Source organism: Saccoglossus kowalevskii, chromosome 3 (genome assembly GCF_978046115.1).
Source record: "Saccoglossus kowalevskii chromosome 3, keSacKowa6.1, whole genome shotgun sequence".
Lineage (NCBI taxonomy): Eukaryota > Metazoa > Hemichordata > Enteropneusta > Harrimaniidae > Saccoglossus > Saccoglossus kowalevskii.
Genome location: NC_140643.1, coordinates 5,945,465 through 5,965,718, shown reverse-complemented (window position 1 = coordinate 5,965,718; position 20,254 = coordinate 5,945,465).

The window sequence follows — 20,254 nt, the reverse complement described above, 5'->3', positions numbered from 1 at the left end:
GTCGGCACATAGTGGGGTTTGACCTGTTAACGCACCGTGAAAAGTCGTACAAAGTGAACGCAAAGTTGTGCAAAGTGATTGGAAAGTTTGTATATATATTTGTATGCTTGACCTAACTTGTTGGCATATAGAAACCCGCAGTTGTAAAGTCAAATAAATGAATAAAAGCGAGATGAAAACAGCCTATATAAGCAGAGTATCACATGAGCTGACTGGCCGTATAAATGATAGAAAACAGCATGCAAATTTGGTAAAAGTGTTCGAAACTTTGGCGGAGTTACATGTATATTTAACCTAAGTCATTGGAATGCCAACCCCGCAGTAAAATTTCGAAAACATTAAGTAAAAGTCAAGAAAATGCCAGATACATAAGCAGATTATGGCAACTGCAAACCGCAATTCGAAGACAAACTGCTTGCAAAGTTTTGAAAAACGATTGCAAAGTTTGTAGATTCGTTTGGGAATGTTACATATGATATTATATTGACGGGTTCCATAGTCAAAAGTTCGAAAACGTAAAACAATATTTTGTAAATTGCCGTTAAATTAGCGTACTATTATTCGCAGCATGTAGAGGTCATAGGTCAATTCAAGAAGTTACTCGTACAAACGCTATCAGGTTTAAAACAGTGTCAAACATGAAATAGTCGCCAGATCAAGTACATTTCAAATTGCGTAACCAGTAGTGTTGGTAGGTGAAGAGACAAAGTTTAAAGTCAAGCTCAATCGGGCATGGTTAGTTCGGGCATGGTTAGTTCTTGCATGGGAGACTGCCTGAGAAAACCACCTAGGGAAATTTTTGTTGGTTTCATCACATACATATCAAACATATGAGACAACGTTCGTGCATCTTTTTTTCACTGTAATGTCAATTAATTTTAGTAGAAAAACATGGACATTTAGGCATGTTTTCAAGTTCATGAACATTTTTCCAATTTCTCTATTATTTTTGGAGATCAAGTTGGTGATGATGTCGGCACATAGTGGGGTTTGACCTGATAACGTACCGTGAAAAGTCATACAAAGTGAACGCAAAGTTGTGCAAAGTGATTGGAAAGTTTGTAGATATATTTGTATGCTTGACCTAACTTGTTGGTATATAGAAACCCGCAGTTGTAAAGTCAAATAAATGAATAAAAGCGAGATAAAAACAGCCCATATAAGCAGAGTATCACATGAGCTGACTGGCCGTAAAAATGATAGAAAACAGCATGCAAATTTGGTAAAAGTGTTCGAAACTTTGGCGGAGTTACATGTATATTTAACCTAAGTCATTGGAATGCCAACCCCGCAGTAAAATTTCGAAAACATTAAGTAAAAGTCAAGAAAATGCCAGATACATAAGCAGATTATGGCAACTGCAAACCGCAATTCGAAGACAAACTGCTTGCAAAGTTTTGAAAAACGATTGCAAAGTTTGTAGATTCGTTTGGGAATGTTACATATGATATTATATTGACGGGTTCCATAGTCAAAAGTTCGAAAACGTAAAACAATATTTTGTAAATTGCCGTTAAATTAGCGTACCATTATTCGCAGCATGTAGAGGTCATAGGTCAATTCAAGAAGTTACTCGTACAAACGCTATCAGGTTTAAAACAGTGTCAAACATGAAATAGTCGCCAGATCAAGTACATTTCAAATTGCGTAACCAGTAGTGTTGGTAGGTGAAGAGACAAAGTTTAAAGTCAAGCTCAATTGGGCATGGTTAGTTCGGGCATGGTTAGTTCTTGCATGGGAGACTGCCTGAGAAAACCACCTAGGGAAATTTTTGTTGGTTTCATCACATACATATCAAACATATGAGACAACGTTCGTGCATCTTTTTTTCACTGTAATGTCAATTAATTTTAGTAGAAAAACATGGACATTTAGGCATGTTTTCAAGTTCATGAACATTTTTCCAATTTCTCTATTATTTTTGGAGATCAAGTTGGTGATGATGTCGGCACATAGTGGGGTTTGACCTGATAACGTACCGTGAAAAGTCATACAAAGTGAACGCAAAGTTGTGCAAAGTGATTGGAAAGTTTGTAGATATATTTGTATGCTTGACCTAACTTGTTGGTATATAGAAACCCGCAGTTGTAAAGTCAAATAAATGAATAAAAGCGAGATGAAAACAGCCTATATAAGCAGAGTATCACATGAGCTGACTGGCCGTAAAAATGATAGAAAACAGCATGCAAAGTTGTTAAAAGTGTTCGAAACTTTGGCGGAGTTACATGTATTTTTAACCTAAGTCATTGGAATGCCAACCCCGCAGTTAAATTTCGAAAACATTAAGTAAAAGTCAAGAAAATGCCAGATATATAAGCGGATTATGGCAACTGCCAACCGCAAATCAAAGACAAACTGCTTGCAAAGTTTTGAAAAACGATTGTAAAGTTTGTAGATTCGTTTGAAATGTTACATATGATATTATATTGACGGGTTCCATAGTCAAAAATTAGAAAACGTAAAACAATATTTCGTAAATTGCCATTAAAGTAGAGAACTATTATTCGCAGCATGTAGAGGTCATAGGTCAATTCAAGAAGTTACTCGTACAAACGCTATCAGGTTTAAAACAGTGTCAAACATGAAATAGTCGCCAACTCGAGTATATTTCAAATTGCGTATCCAGTAGTTTTGGTAGGTGAAGAGACAAAGTATAAAGTCAAGCTCTATCGGGCATGGTTAGTTCTTGCATGGGAGACTGCCTGAGAAAACCAGCTAGGGAAATTTTTTTTGGTTTCATCACATACATATAAAACATATGAGACAACGTTCGTGCATCTTTTTTCTCTGTAATGTCAATTATTTTCATTAGAAAAACATGTAAATTTAGGCATGTTTTCAAGTTCATGAACATTTTTCCAATTTCTCTATTATTTTTGGAGATCAAGTTGGTGATGATGTCGGCACATAGTGGGGTTTGACCTGTTAACGCACCGTGAAAAGTCGTACAAAGTGAACGCAAAGTTGTGCAAAGTGATTGGAAAGTTTGTATATATATTTGTATGCTTGACCTAACTTGTTGGCATATAGAAACCCGCAGTTGTAAAGTCAAATAAATGAATAAAAGCGAGATGAAAACAGCCTATATAAGCAGAGTATCACATGAGCTGACTGGCCGTAAAAATGATAGAAAACAGCATGCAAAGTTGGTAAAAGTGTTCGAAACGTTGGCGGAGTTACATGTATATTTAACCTAAGTCATTGGAATGCCAACCCAGCAGTTAAATTTCGAAAACATTAAGTAATTGTCTGGAAAATGCCAGATATATAAGCAGATTATCGCAACTGCAAACCGCAAATCAAAGACAAACTGCTTGCAAAGTTTTGAAAAACGATTGCAAAGTTTGTAGATTCGTTTGGGAATGTTACATATGATATTATATTGACGGGTTCCATAGTCAAAAATTAGAAAACGTAAAACAATATTTCGTAAATTGCCGTTAAAGTAGCGAACTATTATTCTCAGCATGTAGAGGTCATAGGTCAATTCAAGAAGTTACTCGTACAAACGCTATCAGGTTTAAAACAGTGTCAAACATGAAATAGTCGCCAACTCGAGTATATTTCAAATTGCGTAACCAGTGGTTTTGGTAGGTGAAGAGACAAAGTATAAAGTCAAGCTCTATCGGGCATGGTTAGTTCTTGCATGGGAGACTGCCTGAGAAAACCAGCTAGGGAAATTTTTTTTGGTTTCATCACATACATATCAAACATATGAAACAACGTTCGTGCATCTTTTTTTCACTGTAATGTCAATTATTTTCATTAGAAAAACATGGAAATTTAGGCATGTTTTCAAGTTCATGAACATTTCTCTATTATTTTTGGAGATCAAGTTGGTGATGATGTCGGCACATAGTGGGGTTTGACCTGATAACGTACCGTGAAAAGTCATACAAAGTGAACGCAAAGTTGTGCAAAGTGATTGGAAAGTTTGTAGATATATTTGTATGCTTGACCTAACTTGTTGGTATATAGAAACCCGCAGTTGTAAAGTCAAATAAATGAATAAAAGCGAGATGAAAACAGCCTATATAAGCAGAGTATCACATGAGCTGACTGGCCGTAAAAATGATAGAAAACAGCATGCAAAGTTGTTAAAAGTGTTCGAAACTTTGGCGGAGTTACATGTATTTTTAACCTAAGTCATTGGAATGCCAACCCCGCAGTTAAATTTCGAAAACATTAAGTAAAAGTCAAGAAAATGCCAGATATATAAGCGGATTATGGCAACTGCCAACCGCAAATCAAAGACAAACTGCTTGCAAAGTTTTGAAAAACGATTGTAAAGTTTGTAGATTCGTTTGGGAATGTTACATATGATATTATATTGACGGGTTCCATAGTCAAAAATTAGAAAACGTAAAACAATATTTCGTAAATTGCCATTAAAGTAGCGAACTATTATTCGCAGCATGTAGAGGTCATAGGTCAATTCAAGAAGTTACTCGTACAAACGCTATCAGGTTTAAAACAGTGTCAAACATGAAATAGTCGCCAACTCGAGTATATTTCAAATTGCGTATCCAGTAGTTTTGGTAGGTGAAGAGACAAAGTATAAAGTCAAGCTCTATCGGGCATGGTTAGTTCTTGCATGGGAGACTGCCTGAGAAAACCAGCTAGGGAAATTTTTTTTGGTTTCATCACATACATATAAAACATATGAGACAACGTTCGTGCATCTTTTTTCTCTGTAATGTCAATTATTTTCATTAGAAAAACATGTAAATTTAGGCATGTTTTCAAGTTCATGAACATTTTTCCAATTTCTCTATTATTTTTGGAGATCAAGTTGGTGATGATGTCGGCACATAGTGGGGTTTGACCTGTTAACGCACCGTGAAAAGTCGTACAAAGTGAACGCAAAGTTGTGCAAAGTGATTGGAAAGTTTGTATATATATTTGTATGCTTGACCTAACTTGTTGGCATATAGAAACCCGCAGTTGTAAAGTCAAATAAATGAATAAAAGCGAGATGAAAACAGCCTATATAAGCAGAGTATCACATGAGCTGACTGGCCGTAAAAATGATAGAAAACAGCATGCAAAGTTGGTAAAAGTGTTCGAAACGTTGGCGGAGTTACATGTATATTTAACCTAAGTCATTGGAATGCCAACCCAGCAGTTAAATTTCGAAAACATTAAGTAATTGTCTGGAAAATGCCAGATATATAAGCAGATTATCGCAACTGCAAACCGCAAATCAAAGACAAACTGCTTGCAAAGTTTTGAAAAACGATTGCAAAGTTTGTAGATTCGTTTGGGAATGTTACATATGATATTATATTGACGGGTTCCATAGTCAAAAATTAGAAAACGTAAAACAATATTTCGTAAATTGCCGTTAAAGTAGCGAACTATTATTCTCAGCATGTAGAGGTCATAGGTCAATTCAAGAAGTTACTCGTACAAACGCTATCAGGTTTAAAACAGTGTCAAACATGAAATAGTCGCCAACTCGAGTATATTTCAAATTGCGTAACCAGTGGTTTTGGTAGGTGAAGAGACAAAGTATAAAGTCAAGCTCTATCGGGCATGGTTAGTTCTTGCATGGGAGACTGCCTGAGAAAACCAGCTAGGGAAATTTTTTTTGGTTTCATCACATACATATCAAACATATGAAACAACGTTCGTGCATCTTTTTTTCACTGTAATGTCAATTATTTTCATTAGAAAAACATGGAAATTTAGGCATGTTTTCAAGTTCATGAACATTTCTCTATTATTTTTGGAGATCAAGTTGGTGATGATGTCGGCACATAGTGGGGTTTGACCTGATAACGTACCGTGAAAAGTCATACAAAGTGAACGCAAAGTTGTGCAAAGTGATTGGAAAGTTTGTAGATATATTTGTATGCTTGACCTAACTTGTTGGTATATAGAAACCCGCAGTTGTAAAGTCAAATAAATGAATAAAAGCGAGATGAAAACAGCCTATATAAGCAGAGTATCACATGAGCTGACTGGCCGTAAAAATGATAGAAAACAGCATGCAAAGTTGTTAAAAGTGTTCGAAACTTTGGCGGAGTTACATGTATTTTTAACCTAAGTCATTGGAATGCCAACCCCGCAGTTAAATTTCGAAAACATTAAGTAAAAGTCAAGAAAATGCCAGATATATAAGCGGATTATGGCAACTGCCAACCGCAAATCAAAGACAAACTGCTTGCAAAGTTTTGAAAAACGATTGTAAAGTTTGTAGATTCGTTTGGGAATGTTACATATGATATTATATTGACGGGTTCCATAGTCAAAAATTAGAAAACGTAAAACAATATTTCGTAAATTGCCATTAAAGTAGCGAACTATTATTCGCAGCATGTAGAAGTCATAGGTCAATTCAAGAAGTTACTCGTACAAACGCTATCAGGTTTAAAACAGTGTCAAACATGAAATAGTCGCCAACTCGAGTATATTTCAAATTGCGTATCCAGTAGTTTTGGTAGGTGAAGAGACAAAGTATAAAGTCAAGCTCTATCGGGCATGGTTAGTTCTTGCATGGGAGACTGCCTGAGAAAACCAGCTAGGGAAATTTTTTTTGGTTTCATCACATACATATAAAACATATGAGACAACGTTCGTGCATCTTTTTTTCACTGTAATGTCAATTATTTTCATTAGAAAAACATGGAAATTTAGGCATGTTTTCAAGTTCATGAACATTTCTCTATTATTTTTGGAGATCAAGTTGGTGATGATGTCGGCACATAGTGGGGTTTGACCTGATAACGTACCGTGAAAAGTCATACAAAGTGAACGCAAAGTTGTGCAAAGTGATTGGAAAGTTTGTAGATATATTTGTATGCTTGACCTAACTTGTTGGTATATAGAAACCCGCAGTTGTAAAGTCAAATAAATGAATAAAAGCGAGATGAAAACAGCCTATATAAGCAGAGTATCACATGAGCTGACTGGCCGTAAAAATGATAGAAAACAGCATGCAAAGTTGTTAAAAGTGTTCGAAACTTTGGCGGAGTTACATGTATTTTTAACCTAAGTCATTGGAATGCCAACCCCGCAGTTAAATTTCGAAAACATTAAGTAAAAGTCAAGAAAATGCCAGATATATAAGCGGATTATGGCAACTGCCAACCGCAAATCAAAGACAAACTGCTTGCAAAGTTTTGAAAAACGATTGTAAAGTTTGTAGATTCGTTTGGGAATGTTACATATGATATTATATTGACGGGTTCCATAGTCAAAAATTAGAAAACGTAAAACAATATTTCGTAAATTGCCATTAAAGTAGCGAACTATTATTCGCAGCATGTAGAGGTCATAGGTCAATTCAAGAAGTTACTCGTACAAACGCTATCAGGTTTAAAACAGTGTCAAACATGAAATAGTCGCCAACTCGAGTATATTTCAAATTGCGTATCCAGTAGTTTTGGTAGGTGAAGAGACAAAGTATAAAGTCAAGCTCTATCGGGCATGGTTAGTTCTTGCATGGGAGACTGCCTGAGAAAACCAGCTAGGGAATTTTTTTTTGGTTTCATCACATACATATAAAACATATGAGACAACGTTCGTGCATCTTTTTTTCACTGTAATGTCAATTATTTTCATTAGAAAAACATGGAAATTTAGGCATGTTTTCAAGTTCATGAACATTTCTCTATTATTTTTGGAGATCAAGTTGGTGATGATGTCGGCACATAGTGGGGTTTGACCTGTTAACGCACCGTGAAAAGTCGTACAAAGTGAACGCAAAGTTGTGCAAAGTGATTGGAAAGTTTGTAGATATATTTGTATGCTTGACCTAACTTGTTGGTATATAGAAACCCGCAGTTGTAAAGTCAAATAAATGAATAAAAGCGAGATGAAAACAGCCTATATAAGCAGAGTATCACATGAGCTGACTGGCCGTAAAAATGATAGAAAACAGCATGCAAAGTTGGTAAAAGTGTTCAAAACGTTGGCGGAGTTACATGTATATTTAACCTAAGTCATTGGAATGCCAACCCCGCAGTTAAATTTCGAAAACATTAAGTAATTGTCTGGAAAATGCCAGATATATAAGCAGATTATCGCAACTGCAAACCGCAATTCAAAGACAAACTGCTTGCAAAGTTTTGAAAAACGATTGCAAAGTTTGTAGATTCGTTTGGGAATGTTACATATGATATTATATTGACGGGTTCCATAGTCAAAAATTAGAAAACGTAAAACAATATTTCGTAAATTGCCGTTAAAGTAGCGAACTATTATTCTCAGCATGTAGAGGTCATAGGTCAATTCAAGAAGTTACTCGTACAAACGCTATCAGGTTTAAAACAGTGTCAAACATGAAATAGTCGCCAACTCGAGCATATTTCAAATTGCGTAACCATTAGTTTTGGTAGGTGAAGAGACAAAGTATAAAGTCAAGCTCTATCGGGCATGGTTAGTTCTTGCATGGGAGACTGCCTGAGAAAACCAGCTAGGAAAATTTTTTTTGGTTTCATCACATACATATCAAACATATGAAACAACGTTCGTGCATCTTTTTTTCACTGTAATGTCAATTATTTTCATTAGAAAAACATGGAAATTTAGGCATGTTTTCAAGTTCATGCACATTTCTCTATTATTTTTGGAGATCAAATTGGTGATGATGTCGGCACATAGTGGGGTTTGACCTGTTAACGCACCGTGAAAAGTCGTACAAAGTGAACGCAAAGTTGTGCAAAGTGATTGGAAAGTTTGTAGATATATTTGTATGCTTGACCTAACTTGTTGGTATATAGAAACCCGCAGTTGTAAAGTCAAATAAATGAATAAAAGCGAGATGAAAACAGCCTATATAAGCAGAGTATCACATGAACTGACTGGCCGTAAAAATGATAGAAAACAGCATGCAAAGTTGGTAAAAGTTTTCGAAACGTTGGCGGAGTTACATGTATATTTAACCTAAGTCATTGGAATGCCAATCCCGCAGTTAAATTTCAAAAACATTAAGTAATTGTCTGGAAAATGCCAGATATATAAGCAGATTATCGCAACTGCAAACCGCAAATCAAAGACAAACTTCTTGCAAAGTTTTGAAAAACGATTGCAAAGTTTGTAGATTCGTTTGGGAATGTTACATATGATATTATATTGACGGGTTCCATAGTCAAAAATTAGAAAACGTAAAACAATATTTCGTAAATTGCCGTTAAAGTAGCGAACTATTATTCGCAGCATGTAGAGGTCATAAGTCAATTCAACAAGTTACTCGTACAAACGCTATCACGTTTAAAACAGTGTCAAACATGAAATAGTCGCCAACTCGAGTATATTTCAAATTGCGAAACCAGTAGTTTTGGTAGGTGAAGAGACAAAGTATAAAGTCAAGCTCTATCGGGCATGGTTAGTTCTTGCATGGGAGACTGCCTGAGAAAACCACCTAGGGAAATTGTTGTTGGTTTCATCACATACATATCAAACATATAAGACAACGTTCGTGCATCTTTTTGTCACTGTAATGTCAATTAATTTTAGTAGAAAAACATGGAAATTTAGGCATGTTTTCAAGTTCATGAACATTTTTCCAATTTCTCTATTATTTTTGGAGATCAAGTTGGTGATGACGTCGGCACATAGTGGGGTTTGACCTGTTAACGTACCGTGAAAAGTCGTACAAAGTGAACGCAAAGTTGTGCAAAGTGATTGGAAAGTTTGTAGATATATTTGTATGCTTGACCTAACTTGTTGGTATATAGAAACCCGCAGTTGTAAAGTCAAATAAATGAATAAAAGCGAGATGAAAACAGCCTATATAAGCAGAGTATCACATGAGCTGTCTGGCCGTAACATTGAAAGAAAACATCATGCAAAGTTGGTAAAAGTGTTCGAAACGTTGGCGGAGTTACATGTATATTTAACCTAAGTCATTGGAATGCCAACCCCGCAGTTAAATTTCGAAAACATTAAGTAAAAGTCAAGAAAATGCCAGAAATATAAGCGGATTATGGCAACTGCAAACCGAAAATCGAAGACAAACTGCTTGCAAAGTTTTGAAAAACGATTGCAAAGTTTGTAGATTCGTTTGGGAATGTTACATATGATATTATATAGACGGGTTCCATAATCAAAAGTTCGAAAACGTAAAACAATACTTTGTAAATTGCCGTTAAATTAGCGTACTATTATTCGCAGCATGTAGAGGTCATAGGTCAATTCAAGAAGTTACCCGTACAAACGCTATCAGGTTTAAAACAGTGTCAAACATGAAATAGTCGCCAGAACGAGTATATTTCAAATTGCGTAACCAGTAGTGTTGGTAGGTGAAGAGACAACGTTTAAAGTCAAGCTCAATCGGGCATGGTTAGTTCTTGCATGGGAGACTGCCTGAGAAAACCAGCTAGGGAAATTTTTGTTTGTTTCATCACATACATATCAAACATATGAGACAACGTTCGTGCATCTTTTTTTCACTGTAATGTCAATTATTTTTAGTAGAAAAACATGGAAATTTAGGCATGTTTTCAAGTTCATGAACTTTTTTCCAATTTCTCTATTATTTTTGGAGATCAAGTTGGTGATGATGTCGGCACATAGTAGGGTTTGACCTGTTAACGTACCGTGAAAAGTCGTACAAAGTGAACGCAAAGTTGTGCAAAGTGATTGGAAAGTTTGTAGATATATTTGTATGCTTGACCTAACTTGTTGGTATATAGAAACCCGCAGTTGTAAAGTCAAATAAATGAATAAAAGCGAGATGAAAACAGCCTATATGAGCAGAGTATCACATGAGCTGTCTGGCCGTAACATTGAAAGAAAACAGCATGCAAAGTTGGTAAAAGTGTTCGAAACGTTGGCGGAGTTACATGTATATTTAACCTAAGTCATTGGAATGCCAACCCCGCAGTTAAATTTCGAAAACATTAAGTAATTGTCTGGAAAATGCCAGATATATAAGCAGATTATCGCAACTGCAAACCGCAAATCAAAGACAAACTGCATGCAAAGTTTTGAAAAACGATTGCAAAGTTTGTAGATTCGTTTGGGAATGTTACATATGATATTATATTGACGGGTTCCATAGTCAAAAATTAGAAAACGTAAAACAATATTTCGTAAATTGCCATTAAAGTAGCGAACTATTATTCGCAGCATGTAGAGGTCATAGGTCAATTCAAGAAGTTACTCGTACAAACGCTATCAGGTTTAAAACAGTGTCAAACATGAAATAGTCGCCAACTCGAGTATATTTCAAATTGCGTATCCAGTAGTTTTGGTAGGTGAAGAGACAAAGTATAAAGTCAAGCTCTATCGGGCATGGTTAGTTCTTGCATGGGAGACTGCCTGAGAAAACCAGCTAGGGAAATTTTTTTTGGTTTCATCACATACATATCAAACATATGAGACAACGTTCGTGCATCTTTTTTTCACTGTAATGTCAATTATTTTCATTAGAAAAACATGGAAATTTAGGCATGTTTTCAAGTTCATGAACATTTTTCCAATTTCTCTATTATTTTTGGAGATCAAGTTGGTGATGATGTCGGCACATAGTGGGGTTTGACCTGTTAACGTACCGTGAAAAGTCGTACAAAGTGAACGCAAAGTTGTGCAAAGTGATTGGAAAGTTTGTATATATATTTGTATGCTTGACCTAACTTGTTGGCATATAGAAACCCGCAGTTGTAAAGTCAAATAAATGAATAAAAGCGAGATGAAAACAGCCTATATAAGCAGAGTATCACATGAGCTGACTGGCCGTATAAATGATAGAAAACAGCATGCAAATTTGGTAAAAGTGTTCGAAACTTTGGCGGAGTTACATGTATATTTAACCTAAGTCATTGGAATGCCAACCCCGCAGTTAAATTTCGAAAACATTAAGTAAAAGTCAAGAAAATGCAAGATACATAAGCAGATTATGGCAACTGCAAACCGCAATTCGAAGACAAACTGCTTGCAAAGTTTTGAAAAACGATTGCAAAGTTTGTAGATTCGTTTGGGAATGTTACATATGATATTATATTGACGGGTTCCATAGTCAAAAGTTCGAAAACGTAAAACAATACTTTGTAAATTGCCGTTAAATTAGCGTACTATTATTCGCAGCATGTAGAGGTCATAGGTCAATTCAAGAAGTTACCCGTACAAACGCTATCAGGTTTAAAACAGTGTCAAACATGAAATAGTCGCCAGAACGAGTATATTTCAAATTGCGTAACCAGTAGTGTTGGTAGGTGAAGAGACAAAGTTTGAAGTCAAGCTCAATCGGGCATGGTTAGTTCTTGCATGGGAGACTGCCTGAGAAAACCAGCTAGGGAAATTTTTGTTTGTTTCATCACATACATATCAAACATATGAGACAACGTTCGTGCATCTTTTTTTCACTGTAATGTCAATTATTTTTAGTAGAAAAACATGGAAATTTAGGCATGTTTTCAAGTTCATGAACATTTCTCTATTATTTTTGGAGATCAAGTTGGTGATGATGTCGGCACATAGTGGGGTTTGACCTGATAACGTACCGTGAAAAGTCATACAAAGTGAACGCAAAGTTGTGCAAAGTGATTGGAAAGTTTGTAGATATATTTGTATGCTTGACCTAACTTGTTGGTATATAGAAACCCGCAGTTGTAAAGTCAAATAAATGAATAAAAGCGAGATGAAAACAGCCTATATAAGCAGAGTATCACATGAGCTGACTGGCCGTAAAAATGATAGAAAACAGCATGCAAAGTTGTTAAAAGTGTTCGAAACTTTGGCGGAGTTACATGTATTTTTAACCTAAGTCATTGGAATGCCAACCCCGCAGTTAAATTTCGAAAACATTAAGTAAAAGTCAAGAAAATGCCAGATATATAAGCGGATTATGGCAACTGCCAACCGCAAATCAAAGACAAACTGCTTGCAAAGTTTTGAAAAACGATTGTAAAGTTTGTAGATTCGTTTGGGAATGTTACATATGATATTATATTGACGGGTTCCATAGTCAAAAATTAGAAAACGTAAAACAATATTTCGTAAATTGCCATTAAAGTAGCGAACTATTATTCGCAGCATGTAGAGGTCATAGGTCAATTCAAGAAGTTACTCGTACAAACGCTATCAGGTTTAAAACAGTGTCAAACATGAAATAGTCGCCAACTCGAGTATATTTCAAATTGCGTATCCAGTAGATTTGGTAGGTGAAGAGACAAAGTATAAAGTCAAGCTCTATCGGGCATGGTTAGTTCTTGCATGGGAGACTGCCTGAGAAAACCAGCTAGGGAAATTTTTTTTGGTTTCATCACATACATATAAAACATATGAGACAACGTTCGTGCATCTTTTTTTCACTGTAATGTCAATTATTTTCATTAGAAAAACATGGAAATTTAGGCATGTTTTCAAGTTCATGAACATTTCTCTATTATTTTTGGAGATCAAGTTGGTGATGATGTCGGCACATAGTGGGGTTTGACCTGTTAACGCACCGTGAAAAGTCGTACAAAGTGAACGCAAAGTTGTGCAAAGTGATTGGAAAGTTTGTAGATATATTTGTATGCTTGACCTAACTTGTTGGTATATAGAAACCCGCAGTTGTAAAGTCAAATAAATGAATAAAAGCGAGATGAAAACAGCCTATATAAGCAGAGTATCACATGAGCTGACTGGCCGTAAAAATGATAGAAAACAGCATGCAAAGTTGGTAAAAGTGTTCAAAACGTTGGCGGAGTTACATGTATATTTAACCTAAGTCATTGGAATGCCAACCCCGCAGTTAAATTTCGAAAACATTAAGTAATTGTCTGGAAAATGCCAGATATATAAGCAGATTATCGCAACTGCAAACCGCAATTCAAAGACAAACTGCTTGCAAAGTTTTGAAAAACGATTGCAAAGTTTGTAGATTCGTTTGGGAATGTGACATATGATATTATATTGACGGGTTCCATAGTCAAAAATTAGAAAACGTAAAACAATATTTCGTAAATTGCCGTTAAAGTAGCGAACTATTATTCTCAGCATGTAGAGGTCATAGGTCAATTCAAGAAGTTACTCGTACAAACGCTATCAGGTTTAAAACAGTGTCAAACATGAAATAGTCGCCAACTCGAGCATATTTCAAATTGCGTAACCAGTAGTTTTGGTAGGTGAAGAGACAAAGTATAAAGTCAAGCTCTATCGGGCATGGTTAGTTCTTGCATGGGAGACTGCCTGAGAAAACCAGCTAGGAAAATTTTTTTTGGTTTCATCACATACATATCAAACATATGAAACAACGTTCGTACATCTTTTTTTCACTGTAATGTCAATTATTTTCATTAGAAAAACATGGAAATTTAGGCATGTTTTCAAGTTCATGAACATTTCTCTATTATTTTTGGAGATCAAATTGGTGATGATGTCGGCACATAGTGGGGTTTGACCTGTTAACGCACCGTGAAAAGTCGTACAAAGTGAACGCAAAGTTGTGCAAAGTGATTGGAAAGTTTGTAGATATATTTGTATGCTTGACCTAACTTGTTGGTATATAGAAACCCGCAGTTGTAAAGTCAAATAAATGAATAAAAGCGAGATGAAAACAGCCTATATAAGCAGAGTATCACATGAACTGACTGGCCGTAAAAATGATAGAAAACAGCATGCAAAGTTGGTAAAAGTTTTCGAAACGTTGGCGGAGTTACATGTATATTTAACCTAAGTCATTGGAATGCCAACCCCGCAGTTAAATTTCGAAAACATTAAGTAATTGTCTGGAAAATGCCAGATATATAAGCAGATTATCGCAACTGCAAACCGCAAATCAAAGACAAACTGCTTGCAAAGTTTTGAAAAACGATTGCAAAGTTTGTAGATTCGTTTGGGAATGTTACATATGATATTATATTGACGGGTTCCATAGTCAAAAATTAGAAAACGTAAAACAATATTTCGTAAATTGCCGTTAAAGTAGCGAACTATTATTCTCAGCATGTAGAGGTCATAGGTCAATTCAAGAAGTTACTCGTACAAACGCTATCAGGTTTAAAACAGTGTCAAACATGAAATAGTCGCCAACTCGAGTATATTTCAAATTGCGTAACCAGTAGTTTTGGTAGGTGAAGAGACAAAGTATAAAGTCAAGCTCTATCGGGCATGGTTAGTTCTTGCATGGGAGACTGCCTGAGAAAACCAGCTAGGGAAATTTTTTTTGGTTTCATCACATACATATCAAACATATGAAACAACGTTCGTGCATCTTTTTTTCACTGTAATGTCAATTATTTTCATTAGAAAAACATGGAAATTTAGGCATGTTTTCAAGTTCATGAACATTTCTCTATTATTTTTGGAGATCAAGTTGGTGATGATGTCGGCACATAGTGGGGTTTGACCTGTTAACGCACCGTGAAAAGTCGTACAAAGTGAACGCAAAGTTGTGCAAAGTGATTGGAAAGTTTGTAGATATATTTGTATGCTTGACCTAACTTGTTGGTATATAGAAACCCGCAGTTGTAAAGTCAAATAAATGAATAAAAGCGAGATGAAAACAGCCTATATAAGCAGAGTATCACATGAGCTGACTGGCCGTAAAAATGATAGAAAACAGCATGCAAAGTTGGTAAAAGTGTTCAAAACGTTGGCGGAGTTACATGTATATTTAACCTAAGTCATTGGAATGCCAACCCCGCAGTTAAATTTCGAAAACATTAAGTAATTGTCTGGAAAATGCCAGATATATAAGCAGATTATCGCAACTGCAAACCGCAATTCAAAGACAAACTGCTTGCAAAGTTTTGAAAAACGATTGCAAAGTTTGTAGATTCGTTTGGGAATGTTACATATGATATTATATTGACGGGTTCCATAGTCAAAAATTAGAAAACGTAAAACAATATTTCGTAAATTGCCGTTAAAGTAGCGAACTATTATTCTCAGCATGTAGAAGTCATAGGTCAATTCAAGAAGTTACTCGTACAAACGCTATCAGGTTTAAAACAGTGTCAAACATGAAATAGTCGCCAACTCGAGCATATTTCAAATTGCGTAACCAGTAGTTTTGGTAGGTGAAGAGACAAAGTATAAAGTCAAGCTCTATCGGGCATGGTTAGTTCTTGCATGGGAGACTGCCTGAGAAAACCAGCTAGGAAAATTTTTTTTGGTTTCATCACATACATATCAAACATATGAAACAACGTTCGTGCATCTTTTTTTCACTGTAATGTCAATTATTTTCATTAGAAAAACATGGAAATTTAGGCATGTTTTCAAGTTCATGAACATTTCTCTATTATTTTTGGAGATCAAGTTGGTGATGATGTCGGCACATAGTGGGGTTTGACCTGATAACGTACCGTGAAAAGTCATACAAAGTGAACGCAAAGTTGTGCAAAGTGATTGGAAAGTTTGTAGATATATTTGTATGCTTGACCTAACTTGTTGGTATATAGAAACCCGCAGTTGTAAAGTCAAATAAATGAATAAAAGCGAGATGAAAACAGCCTATATAAGCAGAGTATCACATGAGCTGACTGGCCGTAAAAATGATAGAAAACAGCATGCAAAGTTGTTAAAAGTGTTCGAAACTTTGGCGGAGTTACATGTATTTTTAACCTAAGTCATTGGAATGCCAACCCCGCAGTTAAATTTCGAAAACATTAAGTAAAAGTCAAGAAAATGCCAGATATATAAGCGGATTATGGCAACTGCCAACCGCAAATCAAAGACAAACTGCTTGCAAAGTTTTGAAAAACGATTGTAAAGTTTGTAGATTCGTTTGGGAATGTTACATATGATATTATATTGACGGGTTCCATAGTCAAAAATTAGAAAACGTAAAACAATATTTCGTAAATTGCCATTAAAGTAGCGAACTATTATTCGCAGCATGTAGAGGTCATAGGTCAATTCAAGAAGTTACTCGTACAAACGCTATCAGGTTTAAAACAGTGTCAAACATGAAATAGTCGCCAACTCGAGTATATTTCAAATTGCGTATCCAGTAGTTTTGGTAGGTGAAGAGACAAAGTATAAAGTCAAGCTCTATCGGGCATGGTTAGTTCTTGCATGGGAGACTGCCTGAGAAAACCAGCTAGGGAAATTTTTTTTGGTTTCATCACATACATATAAAACATATGAGACAACGTTCGTGCATCTTTTTTTCACTGTAATGTCAATTATTTTCATTAGAAAAACATGGAAATTTAGGCATGTTTTCAAGTTCATGAACATTTCTCTATTATTTTTGGAGATCAAGTTGGTGATGATGTCGGCACATAGTGGGGTTTGACCTGTTAACGCACCGTGAAAAGTCGTACAAAGTGAACGCAAAGTTGTGCAAAGTGATTGGAAAGTTTGTAGATATATTTGTATGCTTGACCTAACTTGTTGGTATATAGAAACCCGCAGTTGTAAAGTCAAATAAATGAATAAAAGCGAGATGAAAACAGCCTATATAAGCAGAGTATCACATGAGCTGACTGGCCGTAAAAATGATAGAAAACAGCATGCAAAGTTGGTAAAAGTGTTCAAAACGTTGGCGGAGTTACATGTATATTTAACCTAAGTCATTGGAATGCCAACCCCGCAGTTAAATTTCGAAAACATTAAGTAATTGTCTGGAAAATGCCAGATATATAAGCAGATTATCGCAACTGCAAACCGCAATTCAAAGACAAACTGCTTGCAAAGTTTTGAAAAACGATTGCAAAGTTTGTAGATTCGTTTGGGAATGTTACATATGATATTATATTGACGGGTTCCATAGTCAAAAATTAGAAAACGTAAAACAATATTTCGTAAATTGCCGTTAAAGTAGCGAACTATTATTCTCAGCATGTAGAGGTCATAGGTCAATTCAAGAAATTACTCGTACAAACGCTATCAGGTTTAAAACAGTGTCAAACATGAAATAGTCGCCAACTCGAGCATATTTCAAATTGCGTAACCAGTAGTTTTGGTAGGTGAAGAGACAAAGTATAAAGTCAAGCTCTATCGGGCATGGTTAGTTCTTGCATGGGAGACTGCCTGAGAAAACCAGCTAGGAAAATTTTTTTTGGTTTCATCACATACATATCAAACATATGAAACAACGTTCGTGCATCTTTTTTTCACTGTAATGTCAATTATTTTCATTAGAAAAACATGGAAATTTAGGCATGTTTTCAAGTTCATGCACATTTCTCTATTATTTTTGGAGATCAAATTGGTGATGATGTCGGCACATAGTGGGGTTTGACCTGTTAACGCACCGTGAAAAGTCGTACAAAGTGAACGCAAAGTTGTGCAAAGTGATTGGAAAGTTTGTAGATATATTTGTATGCTTGACCTAACTTGTTGGTATATAGAAACCCGCAGTTGTAAAGTCAAATAAATGAATAAAAGCGAGATGAAAACAGCCTATATAAGCAGAGTATCACATGAACTGACTGGCCGTAAAAATGATAGAAAACAGCATGCAAAGTCGGTAAAAGTTTTCGAAACGTTGGCGGAGTTACATGTATATTTAACCTAAGTCATTGGAATGCCAATCCCGCAGTTAAATTTCAAAAACATTAAGTAATTGTCTGGAAAATGCCAGATATATAAGCAGATTATCGCAACTGCAAACCGCAAATCAAAGACAAACTTCTTGCAAAGTTTTGAAAAACGATTGCAAAGTTTGTAGATTCGTTTGGGAATGTTACATATGATATTATATTGACGGGTTCCATAGTCAAAAATTAGAAAACGTAAAACAATATTTCGTAAATTGCCGTTAAAGTAGCGAACTATTATTCGCAGCATGTAGAGGTCATAAGTCAATTCAACAAGTTACTCGTACAAACGCTATCACGTTTAAAACAGTGTCAAACATGAAATAGTCGCCAACTCGAGTATATTTCAAATTGCGAAACCAGTAGTTTTGGTAGGTGAAGAGACAAAGTATAAAGTCAAGCTCTATCGGGCATGGTTAGTTCTTGCATGGGAGACTGCCTGAGAAAACCACCTAGGGAAATTGTTGTTGGTTTCATCACATACATATCAAACATATAAGACAACGTTCGTGCATCTTTTTGTCACTGTAATGTCAATTAATTTTAGTAGAAAAACATGGAAATTTAGGCATGTTTTCAAGTTCATGAACATTTTTCCAATTTCTCTATTATTTTTGGAGATCAAGTTGGTGATGACGTCGGCACATAGTGGGGTTTGACCTGTTAACGTACCGTGAAAAGTCGTACAAAGTGAACGCAAAGTTGTGCAAAGTGATTGGAAAGTTTGTAGATATATTTGTATGCTTGACCTAACTTGTTGGTATATAGAAACCCGCAGTTGTAAAGTCAAATAAATGAATAAAAGCGAGATGAAAACAGCCTATATAAGCAGAGTATCACATGAGCTGTCTGGCCGTAACATTGAAAGAAAACATCATGCAAAGTTGGTAAAAGTGTTCGAAACGTTGGCGGAGTTACATGTATATTTAACCTAAGTCATTGGAATGCCAACCCCGCAGTTAAATTTCGAAAACATTAAGTAAAAGTCAAGAAAATGCCAGAAATATAAGCGGATTATGGCAACTGCAAACCGAAAATCGAAGACAAACTGCTTGCAAAGTTTTGAAAAACGATTGCAAAGTTTGTAGATTCGTTTGGGAATGTTACATATGATATTATATAGACGGGTTCCATAATCAAAAGTTCGAAAACGTAAAACAATACTTTGTAAATTGCCGTTAAATTAGCGTACTATTATTCGCAGCATGTAGAGGTCATAGGTCAATTCAAGAAGTTACCCGTACAAACGCTATCAGGTTTAAAACAGTGTCAAACATGAAATAGTCGCCAGAACGAGTATATTTCAAATTGCGTAACCAGTAGTGTTGGTAGGTGAAGAGACAACGTTTAAAGTCAAGCTCAATCGGGCATGGTTAGTTCTTGCATGGGAGACTGCCTGCGAAAACCAGCTAGGGAAATTTTTGTTTGTTTCATCACATACATATCAAACATATGAGACAACGTTCGTGCATCTTTTTTTCACTGTAATGTCAATTATTTTTAGTAGAAAAACATGGAAATTTAGGCATGTTTTCAAGTTCATGAACTTTTTTCCAATTTCTCTATTATTTTTGGAGATCAAGTTGGTGATGATGTCGGCACATAGTAGGGTTTGACCTGTTAACGTACCGTGAAAAGTCGTACAAAGTGAACGCAAAGTTGTGCAAAGTGATTGGAAAGTTTGTAGATATATTTGTATGCTTGACCTAACTTGTTGGTATATAAAAACCCGCAGTTGTAAAGTCAAATAAATGAATAAAAGCGAGATGAAAACAGCCTATATGAGCAGAGTATCACATGAGCTGTCTGGCCGTAACATTGAAAGAAAACAG